Source organism: Diabrotica undecimpunctata, chromosome 4 (genome assembly GCF_040954645.1).
Source record: "Diabrotica undecimpunctata isolate CICGRU chromosome 4, icDiaUnde3, whole genome shotgun sequence".
Lineage (NCBI taxonomy): Eukaryota > Metazoa > Arthropoda > Insecta > Coleoptera > Chrysomelidae > Diabrotica > Diabrotica undecimpunctata.
In genome coordinates this window covers 63,105,838-63,121,221 of record NC_092806.1, presented here as the reverse complement: position 1 = coordinate 63,121,221, position 15,384 = coordinate 63,105,838, and the positions used below count along the sequence as shown (strand labels likewise).

Genomic DNA, 15,384 nt, shown 5'->3' with positions numbered 1-15,384 from the left:
GAGATTTTTCCGTATTAGAACTTTGCTTATGTACAGTGTAAACCGCTTTACCCAAAGACTCTGTCTTTAAAATTTTATTTGTAGACATAAACTTTGCATAATAAGCTCTTAGTAGTGATATAAGACTTTTACCGCGTTTTAATAAACTATAAACTTTTTCGATATATGCTACACATGTTATTATATCATATAAACATTATTGACTCTATTTTCGCCGTGTGTTATACATGTTATATAATATAAACATTATTTACTCTATTCTCGCCGTGTGAGACAGATATTATTATATAATATAAACATTTCTATATTCTATAAAGAATTCGGTGTTTGCACGGCCTTAGGCAGTTATTTTTGGAGTAGCACTTCCTGTTAACGCCGAAATAGAGGATTTTAAAAAGAGGAAGCCACTGAAGCCAAGATTACCAGCATAGCAAACTGGCTGTATACATATTATTGAAAACATATTATCTGAAATATGAAGAGGTGATAGATTAGATTGAACAAATTGATGAAACCAATTTCGAAATAGAAGATAGGGTGTTCATGGAAAAAACAAAAACAATTATGGAACTTTTCTGTAATCTCCACCAATTGTTGGGGGAAAGCTTATTGAATTTATTTCCTCAGAGGGAACAGTACCAAATATTTTAGGACCATGGAACTGTTAAAGATATTCCTTCGATATAAGTAAGCAGTCTTCGCTAAACAATAGATAAACGGGAAGGGAAATATTGAAAGAAACGAATTTCCTGATTTATAAATTTAAGGAAGAGGTTTAATTTGAGCTCCAGTCAATTATTTAGGACATCATTGAATAAAATGAGAATTGTCATAATGATTTACAACCTCCTACAGAAGAAGAGACATGAAGAAAACGTGATAAATACCTTTCTTAAACTATAAAATTCTCGAAACATTTAGGATACATAAAATAGTAAAAAATCAGATAGCTTCAATCCATATTACAAATTACACCCACTACAAATCCAGTTACAGGAATTGTTTTCGAAAAAAAAAATAAAAAATACTACGAGTTAAATACTAAAAAAATAACTTTAACAGGAAATAATTCTAGTGATAAGTAGTTGTCCTCTTTAAATCAATGCCCTTTCGGTTGAACAAAGCCAATGTTTATGACTTATTAGTTTACAAACGTAAACCTATGAAAGCATAAACGAAGATATGTCACCAATTCGGCTAATAAGAATTTAACCGTCATCTTAATGTTTCCTTCTTCATAAAGATCCAGAGATTAAAATTAAACACATTATTTTACCATTAGCATAAATGGGGTTATTGAATTAACTTACTTATTTTGATTCCATCATTAAGATAGTGTGTCGATGGTTATAGTTAAGTAACAGTATCCTTATTTCAGAAAATATTAGATAATAACGTAGATATTTATACTCATTAATATTACTACCATGTAAACGATTTAATAATTTAAAAATAATGTATAAACCAAGTACAAGTATTAAGTGTAATACTCAGTATTTTTTCTGCTACTTTTTTATGGTCGTTGCTATCTATAACTTGCATAGAACTGGTAGCAAAGATACATAAAAAAATACTTACTGATTCAGGTGAAGGAGAAAATGATTACAATGCACTATAATTATTAGAAAAAAGAATCTTTTGAAAAGGCTGTAAGAAAAAAATATTATTTATATCATTCCATTATATGTAACATTCCCCTTTTTGTACTCCAGTTTTAAATATTTCTTATATACATTTATAATGATATGGCCATTATTTATTGCTCCAAAAGAGGGCTTTTGAGTAGAACTAAGAAAAGGACTAAGAAATTTTTCTTCACTATCATTGAGTCTAAATCATTTGTTGTTCTAAAACGATAATATCTTGAGATCCAAAAAATATCTCACAAAAACGGATGAAATAATGTTTATTGCTTTACCTGCAGCTCTATAATATTAATTTTTTGCATAATTACTTAGGTCAACAATTATTACATAATCAGATACAGGGTATCCCACGACCTATTCAGCGATTTACAAATGCTTCTTTTTCTATTTCTTACCTCAGGCAAGACACTACTTATCTCTAAGACTTGGTCGTGAGAACTTTGTACTAAATTCTGTCCTTTCATTAACACTCTAAACGAAGTTCTGTCCTCTAGAACATCCTGCAACTTTATTTTCATAGGTTTAAAGAGTTCTCCTGGTATCACGACTAGCGTAAAACTATATTATAAAAAACAAATTTTGTATAAAGCGAGGAGTACGGCAAGGAAACATCGTCTGTCCAAAGCTATTCACGACACTTTAAGAACATACTTGTAAGAATACAACTCAGTCATTTGAGATTCTTGGATGAAATCTTTGAAATCAATTATAGCTATGAAGATATAATAGAATACTGACCAATCTGGTGTTAAATTGTAATATTAAACTAACTGTGTCATATAAATACTTAAGACATAAAGTTTGGTTGGACAGAGATAACCAGAGATGTGAGCTCCCACGTCGCATACGATTAACTTGGGTAGCATTTAGTAAATTAAACTATGTATTGAAATCGAACCTACCCATATGCCTTAAAAGGAATAGCTTTGACCAGTGTGTGTAACCTGTAGTCACTTATGGAACGGAAACATTAACTCTCACAAAAAAGGTAGTAAACAAGATTCGCGTGACTCAGAGGGCTATGGAACGCCAGATGTTGCGTGTTTGAGAGACCAAATTCCAAACAAGGAAATACGTCATAGAACAAAAACAACAGACACTATCGAAAGAATCACGTTGCTAAAATGGAATTGGGCAGGACACGTCCTGCCAGATGGACATACAACCTGAAGAGTCTTAGCAGAAACTTAATGCAAGTCGCACAAGACAAAGACATGAAACAAGTTCGTGTCATCTTAAAAATGCAGCAAGCGTGACCCTGGTCCTTCTGGCCTTTCGGTATGTTACGAGTATCCCTACGAGTCCGTCTTAAATAAGGATTAAACACTAGTTACAGGAGTGGTTCCACATGAGCTTGTTTCAGGTACAAAAAAGGCAGGCCATTGACCAGAACGTCTGGCATCCTAAGTGCGTTTCTGGGATCTCGACTCCTCAATCGACAGCTCACCACCTCTCATCGTTTTTCGATAAGTCGCCTTTAAGACAGGAACAAACCTGGGCTCTAGTAGTATTGTATCGCCGTTGCTAGACAGCAAAAGACAAAGCAGAGGGAGATCTATATCCGGCAGTGGACACCTACAGGTTGATGATCATGAAAGACTTGTCCTGACAACATTGGCCAAATCTGTAAAATATGCAGGTTTCACTTCTTGTATCTGGTATACTCGTAATTAACTGAAATCTTCTAAAATTCATATCCTGAGGTATTGGTTTCTGTCTGTTTATATGAATATTTTAAGGGTACTGGTAATTCTTTCTTAATCTGTTAAACAATCTTCCTGAAAATATTTAGTTCTTATGTTCTTCTTATAGTCCTCCGTTTTTTATTTTGTTAATTTAGTTCATTGTGGTCTTACGTTTATGGAACAAACATTTTTCCATACATACAGAGCTCCCATTGCTCCCAATGTAAGTATAAGTACTATAATAAAAGAAGATGTGATCTGCTCCATCAGAAGATTTATGACAGTTCTTTTCAGATGCGCAACTGTCATGCAGGTTTCATCATCATCATCATCATCATCATCATCATCATCATCATCATCCAGCCTTCATTTATGACGTCAACTGCTAGACATAGGCCTTCTTAAACTCCTCCATTCTACACGATTTTGTGTTCTCTGTTGCCAATTTTTGGTGATACGCCTGATATCGTCAGCCCAACGTGTAGGTGGTCTTCCTCTACTACGTTTGTTTGCTCTTTTCCTCCATTTTGTAATTTTGCTCGTCCATCGTGAGTCATGCATTCTTGCTACATGGCCTGTCCAGTTCTATTTCAGTTCCGCTATGCGGTCCACAACATCAGCAATACTCGTCCTTCTTCGCAGATTTTCGTTTCTTATTCGGTTCCGCGACGTCACTCCCAGCATAGACCGTTCCATTTGTCTCTGTGCCACTCTTAATATTTCGAAGCCGTAGTCTTGGTTAGAGTCATAGTTTCCGCCCCATAGGTCATAACCGGTAATACGCATTAGTCAAGTGTGTCTCGCAGTTTTCCAATGGTTGCCTACGGTAAAGTAATCCCTGCTGATTCTTATTTTATGACCCAAATACGTATATTTCTCTACCAGTTCTACCACTACCACCAGGTCTATTGTTACTCCTCTCTGGTCTAAATTGACCATCTTAGAGGCATACTCTAATGCCGTTATGAATAATTTCGGTAACAATGTATCTCCTTGCCTTAGTGACATTTTTGCAAATGTTGTAAATAAGTCACTATACCTATGGTCAATCCTGCTGTTATTCATTTCTTCTATAAAGCTGTCCATTTCGATCGTGTCTTACGCTTTATGAAAATCTATTAAAGGTCTGGTCACGATAATATACGCCATTAGTTTCCATAATGTTATTTTATTGGTCTCTTGGCATTTTGTCTAATATGTTTCATTGGCACAAAATACAGTAATACGGTAATCTCGTAATTCAGGACAAAATATTTATTTATGTACCAAGGGCATTAAGTAGATGTTTAGGTCCGAGGGCGACTATCTTACAAATACGACGGCCTCTGGCCCGAGTGTTTGTAAGTCCCCCGAGTGTATACACATCTATTAATGCCCTCGGTGCATACAAATTTTTATGTTATACTAGTTTAGTATCGTATTAACAATCTAAATATTTTTAAAAATGCATTCATTCATTCAACATCTGCGGCTGTCAAACCTAAAAAGTGAATATGTCAGATGTATCTATCATAGCATCTTCCCAGAATTACCAGTTTTATGTGAATTCTACTAAATAATTTTATGTAGTTATAATAATTTAATTCCATATTTTGTAACTTTAATAATAAATGTTATTAAGGAGTTATCAATTTTTTTTTTGTCTTTATGCCAGTGCGGGCCATAAAGTGCACTTTATGCCCGCAAGGACATAAAGTATTCTATTATGTAGTTGGTAACTAAGCAATAAAAATACAATAATGAACTAGTATGACATAAAAATAGTATATTACTTTATGAGGCGGAGAAGCATGACTTTTCTTGACGCGCCCGATATTACGCGCCGAACGAAGTAAGGCGCGTAATAGAGGGCAAGTCAAGAAAAGTCGCTTCTTTGACGAATAAAGTATACTATTTTTTCTTCAAACCTAGCAATTTTCAACCATAAATAGTACAATTCATACGCTATTTTTACTCGAAATTAACTGTGGCAACTATCAAAGTCGTCTAGATGTTAGAAATTAAAATAATTAAGTCGTCGGTGGGATTTGCGTCTCCCTGGTTACAGTTGTTTGACAGTTGTTTTGCAATTATTAAAGACAGCTTATTGTTGTTGCAACCGCAAGCGCAAATTTAGTGCGAAAATGGAAAACCTAAACGAAATTGAGTCCGCGGCTAATGATGCAGTAGCACGTTTGGGGCCCTCCAAGTCCGGAATAAAGTATCGGTTAGCGTACAAGCACTTCCAAGAGTGGTGCGATGCAAGAGGAGTACGGCAAGTTACCGAAGACGTTTTACTGGAATATTTTAATATAATGGAAAATGAAAATAAATGGAAATCTTCTACAATGTGGTCACGATACTCTATGATAAAATCCGAGTTAGTTATTAGAAAAAATGTGGATATAAGCAAATTTTTAAAGTTACGTGCCTTTCTGAAAAAAACAAGGTAAGGATATACTGCAAAGAAGTCTAAAGTTTTCACTAAAGACGAGTTTGATAAATTTTTGTTTGAAGCGCCAGATAAGTTGTATTTAGGATTAAAGGTAAAAAAATATATATTGCAAACCATGTAGTATACTCTACTAAATTATAAAAATATTTCAGATTGTTTTGTTAATTGGGGTTACCGGCGCCTATCGATGCGACGAAATGGTAAAAATGAAGACTGTGGACATTGAGGATAAAGAAAATGTAATAATTATTAAAATCCCAGACAGTAAAACACGACAAATTAGATCTTTTACGATAATTGGTCAAAACCACATTAAACTGTATAAAAAGTATGCATCACTGCGGCCTGAAAATTTCACAGAAAACCGATTTTTTATCAAGTACCAAAATGTAAAGTGTTACCGAAGCGTCATGGGAATACATTCGATCAGCGCAGTAGCCCAAAAAGTAGCTAGTTATTTAAATTTAAACGATGCAAGCGCATACACGGGTCACTCTTTACGACGAACTTCAGCAACACTTTTAATTGATGGAGGCGGAAATCTAGAATGCCTCAAACGACATGGGGGCTGGAAATCAAGCACGGTTGCCGAAGGATATATAGAGGATTCAATAAGAAATAAGAACGATAATGCTCAAAAAATTTTAAACCCTCATGATTCGCCAACATCGGGAATGATTGCTGAAAGTTGTTCTTAACCATCAGTATCATCAACAATTACCAATGCGTATCAAGAGTCGGGAACATTTTTGCACGGTTTCAATTTTGAAAATGCCTCATTAACTAATTGTACTTTTAATATTACTATAAATAAAAATGATGTTTAATTGTTGTTAATGACATTTGTATTGTTGCTTTGTGACATGTTTCATATTGTTGCCATGACAACATTTTTCCCTCCGCCGTAAAGAAATGGGAAAAAAAACTGCTGCCGGCGGAGACATCAAACTTTGACAGGCTCAAGTTAGATAAGTAATGTCATCATTATTTGACGTTTGAAGAAAAAAATATTTTAACTCCATTCTACCACATATTTTTTATGACTTTCTAATTACCAAGACTAACAATGACTACTTCGTTAATTGTAATCGTTTCTGTATAAATGTAGCTTTATCTATAAGAGAATATTTTATGAAAATAAACGGTATTCATTTTGTTTTCTTCGTAACATGGAAGATAATGGAAGTGGTATTTTTAAAATAAGAGTAAATACAATAGTTTAACTAATGAAGACGGAAAAATTCAAGTAACCACTGATAGACAGCGGACACTAGTTTCCAAATTACCACTCAACAGACATTGGTTATTGAATACGTTTTATGTCAGATTTGTAACAAAAAAGTTTGTTGTAATAAATTTTAACAGTTCTAACAAAACAGATAGAAGTAACAGATTTCTAAATTTTAATCGTTTAAAATTATTTCACCCTTTTGCCGCAAATTATTACGTTTCTTGACATTGTCGTGCTACGTATCCATTTAAACCCTTTGAAATCTCACCCTCTTTTTATGTCGAACCTATAGTCGTTTAAAAATAGATCAAGGGTAGGTCAAAGTCTTTTACACCGTATGAAATGGCAGAAACAACAAATCAGACCCAATCTATAAATGTTCTTCCTTCGTACCATATTTTCTTACGTTCTTGTTTATTACAATCTGATTATTCAATGCGAGGTGTACTACATGCAACATTACAAGTTTATCATCGTATGGCAAGATTTTCAGAATAGGATATAAATTTATTTATTTAGCATATTTCTATATCACAGTTGATTTTTGTGTATAAACAAAGGGGATAATACATTACAAGCAGTAAACAATAATAATTAATTTTTATAAACAAACATTTCTTCTTCTTATAGTGCCGTGCACCTATAGTGCGTTGGCGAATTATCTTAAGGCCAGACGTCTGTCTTTTGCGGCATGCAAAAGATCACCAGTGTTATTTATGCCTGTTCAGTTCTTTATGTTCCATAGCCACGACATTTGTTTGCGACCTACTTCTCTCTTGCCTTCAATCTTTCCCTGGATGATTAGTTGAGAGATTGCGTATTTTTTCCTCTCAGAATATGGCCGAGGTATCCAATTTTTCGTACCGATCAAATTGGGTAGTTCTCTCTCAGTATTTGTCTTTCTTAAGACTTCCTCGTTTCTCACCCTATCTGTCAATGGTATGCGGAACATTCTTCGCAACGTCCACATTTGGAAGGCCTCCAACTTATTAATGGAAGATACTCTTGTAATACTAATGTCCATGTTTCCATGCAGTATAACAATATGGACCATACATAGCATTTAACCATCCTATAGTGGAGATTGAAGGAAAGATTACGGTTACATAGTAACGGTTTAAATTTGATAAAAGCTTGTCTTGCTTGTTCGGTGGAACAAACATTTAGTGGACAAATATATTCAATTTACCCTTTGGTGCAATCTAAGAAATCAGCCGGATTGCCTCTGTAGGATCTGGTTAGGCATTCCACCAATGGGGTGGCCTTAATGGTGACTGATATCATACGAAAAGCCTGGTTTAGTTGAGCGTCAACACGTTTGGTGTGCGGGATGTTGAGCCACTGTTTTAGAGAAGAAGAGCAATGTGTTTACAAATATCCTAGAATAGAGAACGATAGAGGTAAGAAGGTGGAGGAGGACAAAGGATATTATAATATTGTAATATGTAAAATTCACATTGTAATAGCACTTTATAAATACATACTAGCAGGACAAGGAGTAATAAACTTTCGGCATTTCATTAATTTATATTTTTTCACAAAAGATATACGTATTACTATTATAACCAAATTATTAAATTACTATTTTTGTTCATCTCAAAGTTTAAATCTTAAAAATATATATCATAGCGGTACGTAATCCGTTGTAGTATTATCTATTCGAATCTATTGTTAGTATCTGGGTCAAAAAGCATAGGCAGTCGCCTTCTTTTATTCGTAAAAATTGCATCTGATTGCAAAAAGTTTGACATCGTTCGTACCATCCATAACCGATATTTTAAAATAATGTATAGGCTGTATGTACTCGTAATTCTACAAATCGTAATATTTATTTTTAAAGGTTGATACTAAGGTCAGATAAGTTTGTATCAGTTGTAGCTGGAGTTTTCAATTGAAATCATCGATTAGTAATATTCAAATACTTTATTTAATAGACACGCAAAGTACATCTGAAACATGTGGTAAATTTAGTTTCCGAAGAGGTATCAGAATAAAAAATTAATTAGTCCCAGTGGGTTATGGTTATAGTTCCATTATGTGTTGCACATTCAAATTTTGTGTTATGTTATAAACAAATATAAAATGTGTTTGTCTTTTTTTTCATATCCATTGCAAATTATTAATTTACTGACCATATAATATTATTTTTATATCACTTCCTTTTCTGTTATTTTCCTTCTTCTCTTCACTCTCCTCCAACTTCTACCCTACTTTGTCCTTTTCTTTTTCTCTTCCTTTTTCTAATGAAGGAAACTTTTTCCTTGCCACCTATTGGCAACGTTTCTCAACAAGTTCCTGGTTTCTTATGTCCCTTCATATGCATATTTATATAATATCTCTTTCAGAGTTTTTAATAGGTATGCCTTAATTACTATTTAAATGGAAATAAGCCACAATTAAAGGTTAAAATACGTTTATTGACGTTTCAATTTCCACTTCGGAAATCGTTCTCAAAATACAAACATTAGTAAATTAAACAAATTTTGTTTTTTGTTACTTAGTGAAAAATTCTTCTAATAATTTAATTTTATCTGACTCATATATATTGACAATTCAGACATACATTATACATTTTAAAGTAGACGACTTTAAAATGATATTGCCAATATTGTTTAGTTGCGTTCCTGGGACGACTTTACTTATAAGATAGTTCATTCGATTACATGAAATCAACTTTAACTTGAGAATATCCGTCAGAAAAGATCATAACATATAATTCGTCTTTAAAAAGACAAATACATGCCATGATGACAGTAAAATTCTCCTGTTAGTGATTCCATAGTAAATTATGAGGGAAAAACCAGGAAAAAACCTCATAATACTATCCCGACATGGTAAGTATTTGATCGTGCATTTAGTTTACCTTCAATAAACACCAAATTCCGATTTTATATGTTTGTTATTTAAAAAACATAAATGATGTATTCTCTACATGTTACTGACTTACCAATACTGGTATTTTCCTTTTAATAACTTCCTCTTTCAATATGGGTAACCAGATCCTACTACATTTTGCCGAGGAATTCGCAACACAATTGGTCTCATTTAGCATAATTAGAGCCGCTTCTTTGATTTTTCTCTTTTTACCATCCGTTTCTTTTAGGACTATATTTGAATCATTCCATTGAACCCTATGTTCATTATCCCATGCGTGTTTACATATTTGAGATCTATCAAATTCTCTATTTTTAATATAGGGTTATGTTTTGTTCTATTCGATCGATTGTTGAAAATTCCTTATTTATAAACGATAAAGGATAATCATTTTTTAATAAAACAGATGTTAACAAATGTTTTTCCTCCAAAAACAACTTAGAACGAGAACCTACAGCATATGCAAATGCTGTAGGTAAAGGAATAATACGAGGAAAATAACAATACCATACATAAAAGGATTATCGGAAAAGCTTAAAAGGATAGGAAATAAATTCAACATTTCAACAACATTCAAAACAACAAACACGTTGAGATCTATTTTGTCCAAAACCAAACCTAACAATGAACAAGAAAGGACAAAGAATTGCATTTATAAAATACCTTGTGAATGCGATCAGTTTTATTTAGGTGAAACATCAAGACCATTAAATGTTAGAATAAGTGAACATAATCCTATATTAAAAATAGAGAATTTGATAGATCCCAAATATGTAAACACGCATGGGATAATGAACATAGGGTTCAATGGAATGATTCAAATATAGTCCTAAAAGAAACGGATGGTAAAAAGAGAAAAATCAAAGAAGCGGCTCTAATTATGCTAAATGAGACCAATTATGTCGCGAATTCCTCGGCAGAATGTAGTAGGATCTGGTTACCCATATTGAAAGAGGAAGTTATTAAAAGGAAAATACCAGTATTGGTAAGTCAGTAACATGTAGAGAATACATCATTTATGTTTTTTAAATAACAAACATATAAAATCGGAATTTGGTGTTTATTGAAGGTAAACTAAATGCACGATCAAATACTTACCATGTCGGGATAGTATTATGAGGTTTTTTCCTGGTTTTTCCCTCATAATTTACTATGTAATCACTAACAGGAGAATTTTACTGTCATCATGGCATGTATTTGTCTTTTTAAAGACGAATTACATGTTATGATCTTTTCTGACGGATATTCTCAAGTTAAAGTTGATTTCATGTAATCGAATGAACTATCTTATAAGTAAAGTCGTCCCAAGAACGCAACTCAACAATATTGGCAATATAATTTTAAAGTCGTCTATTTTAAAATGTATAATGTATGTCTGAATTGTCAATATAGATGAGTCAGATAAAATTAAATTATTAGAAGAATTTTTCACTAAGTAACAAAAAACAAAATTTGTTTAATTTACTAATGTTTGTATTTTGAGAACGATTTCCGAAGTGGAAATTGAAACGTCAATAAACGTATTTTAACCTTTAATTGTGGCTTATTCCCATTTAAATAGTAATTAATTTAAAATGGCACAAGAAAATAGCTTCAGAACAATATTAGGTATCACCCTAGGACGACAAATTCAGAATCTTCTGGTAATACTCCTGTGGCTTTTCTTCCGTATATTCGAAGTGTCACTGATAGGATTGGCAAAATTCTTTGCAAAGAAGGTATCAGGACTACTTTTCGACCACCCAAGAAAATCTCACAATATCTACCCTCTCCTAAGGACCCATTACCGCCCCTATCTTTCTGTGGTGTCTATTCTATTCCTTGTTCATGTGGGCAAGTGTATATTGGCGAAACTGGTCGTTCCGTCAAAACTCGGATTCAAGAGCATCAAAGATGCATTCGAACAGGTCTTTTCTCCCATTCTGCAGTTGCAGAACACTGCCAAGAAACCGGTCATTCCATATTGTTCGAAAAAACCCATATTATTTCTAAGAGCCCCTTCTTTTATTCCAGGAAAATCCGCGAATCTCTAGAGATCCGAAAAAATCCACATAATATCAATCGAGAGGAAGGATACTACTTGTCTCCCATCTGGAATCTCAGTCTAGAGCCGCCGTCCGGTCCCGCTACCACGATGCAGCCACATGATTGGCCAGCGCGCGCTTCTTGACGTTCGCGCCACGGAGTGTGCCGATACGTCCCGACACGGCAGGCCACCGCGACTATAAATAGAGCGGTAGCGGAGTAATCGTCGGATTCACTCCCCGCCTCTCGACGCGTTAGTGTTCTGAGCTGTTGGACGTGAATCCCTGTCCTGGCATTTGGTTTTCACATCTGGCTGCGTTAAGTAGTTGAGTTACTGTGACCAAATGCCCATCTTGGTAGTTAGTATTCGCCTCTGGTTGCGTTGAGGAACTGAGTTACCGTTGCTAACTACCCATCTTCCTGTCTTTTGTTTTCTTTTTCTTTTTTGTTCTCCTGAAGAAGCTACATACAATTGTAGCGAAACGTCGAGATGAACCCACTTTTGGGTCACTCACAAATGACACGGTCCAAACCCGGAAGACGAATAAACTATAATTCTGACTCTGGCCGTGGAAGCCTACGATTTCATTTGAATATTAGGTATGCCTTAATAATTCAAATCAAATACACACATCAAAATAATCTAGGGGACACCTATATTAAAAGCTTTAAATCAATGTTAGCTGCAATTACAAACATAAATTTATGTTTTTAATCTTTTTTGTTGTTTTATCAATTATTGTGTCAACTTGGACGGTAATGCTGATAAGAATAGATATAAAAAAATTAGCAAAACTTCAATATGAGTTTTTGTCTATAAGATAAAAACTGTCTATGTGAATTTTCATTTAGTTTTGCAATTGCCAATAATGGAGAGACGTCTTTTAAATCACGAAACGCAGTGGTGTGCTATCGGGATGCTTCAAGCTGGCAGAAGTCAAAGAGACGTTGCTGAGGTCCTCCACAAGAACAGAAGTGTCATTAACCGTTTGTGGTTAAGGTGTCAAGAAACTGGTGATATTGCTGAACGTCATAGAGGCCGTACAAGGATAAACAACCAGATTAAAGACCGTTTTATTAGATTGCAGGCTTTGCGAGATCGCATTCTAACTGCTTCATAATTACAAATGAGCCTGCAAGAGGCCCATCAGGTGTTAGTAAGTGGCCAAAACCATTAGAAATAAACTTTATGAAGTAGTGTTAAATGCTCAAAGACCTTTGATAGTGTCTGTGTTATCCAGAGGAACTCGCACTCATCCACTTCAGTTCTCACAAGAACACGGAAATTGGGTTAGACGTGAGTGGGTCCCTACTTTGTTCACAGATGAGTCCCGATTTGGATTTGCACCAGATACAAGACGGGCAAGAATTTGAAGACGATTTGGCAATGCTGAACGATTGGCCACCGTGCAGAAGGTTCAATGACAGCAAAGCGGCAGTATAATGGTATGGAGTGGCATCACTCTTAGTGAAAGATCCAATCTCATTTGTATATATATATATACAAGGATTTCCACAGTTTTCACTGTATTCCTTCACTCAACCGTTTTCTCCAATTTTTCCTGTTTACCCAGTCCCCTTCCTGTAGGTTTCTTCTACTCATTGCTTCGTCCACCTCATCTCTGAAAGATCTTCGGGGTCTGCCTCTCTTTCTTCTTCCTATCGGGCTCCACTCTGTTATTCTATTTATCCACCGATTTTGGTCTGCTCTTCTGACATGTCCGTACCATGTTAATCTCTTCTGTTCGATGTAGTCTATTATGTCGGAGTTCATTCCCATTCTCCTCTTAATCTCCATGTTATTTATTCTGTCTCTTCTTGTTACTCTGCAGCTTCTCCTTAGGAATTCCATCTCTGTTGCTCTTATTTTGTTTTTGGTTTTCTTATTTATTGTCCAATTTTCACACCCATAAGTGAGGATACTTCTTGTCATGGTATTATATATTTTTTTCTTTGTTTTCATGCTGATGTTCTTATCCCATAGTACCGGGTTCAATTTTCGTATGCAGTCTCTTGTTTGTCCTAGTCTATTTTTTATCTCTTCCTCCGTTGTTCCTTTGTTTGATATTATGAAACCTAAATACTTATACTTGTCTGTTCCTTTGATTTGTTTACCTTCGTCTATTTCCAGCTGTTTTATTTCTGTATTCTCCGTTGTTAGGTATTCAGTTTTCTTTAGGTTTATTTCCATCCCATTCTTTGTATATTCCTGCTCCAGTTTTCTCATCATAAAACTGAGGTCATCCTCGTCTTGTGCGATCACTATTTGGTCGTCGGCAAAACTTAGCGTATATACATATTCGTTCCTTACTGGTATACCCATTCCTTCGCACTTTCTTTTCCATGGTTTCAGGGTTTTTTCCAGGAATATTTTGAACAGGGTGGGGGATGTGGAGCAACCCTTTAGTAGTCCCTTTGTCGTCTTAAATGGCCTGCATATTCTATTGCCCGTTTTGATAGCTACTTCGTTATTCTTGTAGAGTGCTTTTACCGCGTTTATTAATCTTCGTGGAACTTCGATGTCTTCCATTGCTTCCCATAGCCATCTCATTTGTCTGGAATGGTTTTTAAATGCAACAGACTACCTCGATATTATTCTCAAACCTATTGTTGTACCCTTTGCATAACAAGCTGGTCCCCAATTTCAATTAATGCACGACAATGCGCGACCATATACTGCCAGGGTCATGCGAGCATTTATCGAAGATAATGAAATTGAGGTTTTACTATGGCCTGCACAATCGCCAGATTTAAACCCAACTGAGCATGTATGCTAGACGCTTTTTACAACAAAATATTGCGTTCGATACAAGAGAGCAACTGTGTGAGGGCCTTTCAATGGAGTGGGACAGAATACGGCATCAAGACATTGAACATCTGATCATGAGTTTGCCTTACAGATGCAGGACAGTAATCAACAACCGTGGAGGTCATAAACTATACTAACTTAACCTAAAGACTGCTTTGTTGGGAGTAAATGGGTAATAAATTAGTTTTTTTTTTTGTACCATTTTTTTACTTATGCAGTTCTATTTTAATTTTCTTAAGACGTATTGCGATAATTTTAAGAAAAAATGTTAATTTTATATTCGGAACACTTGTATATAACTTTTTATTAAAAATATTTAAAATAAATTATTTAAAATCCTTCTGTAATCTCCCATTTTGTTTTTGTTCCGTAGATTATTTTGATCTGTTATACAAATCGAAATTTTTGAAAATGTTTGATTGTAATATTTTAATACGAAATAAATAGTTTTAAACTTACAAATCTAGACACATATAATTATAATCTTATAGAAGTAGAAATTTAAATTTTTCGGTATGAATGAATAATTTTGTTTAATTTAAAGCACTTGAAGCACAAGAAAAGGTTAGGTATTCCTAACATCGTCCAATGGCGTCCAGTAAGCTAGGATTCGCAGTTTCTCCTGACTTCTTGTTTCTTCAAATATATATACATACATGTATATATATATATATATATAT

At 34.4% G+C, this 15,384-nt stretch overlaps 1 protein-coding gene across 5 annotated transcripts in view; it reads left to right on the top strand.

Annotated features, from left to right (window-relative positions):
- LOC140439589 (uncharacterized) overlaps positions 1-15,384 on the top strand; it is a 124,464-nt gene that overhangs the window by 51,388 nt on the left and 57,692 nt on the right. The gene's annotated exons all lie outside the window — the stretch shown is intronic.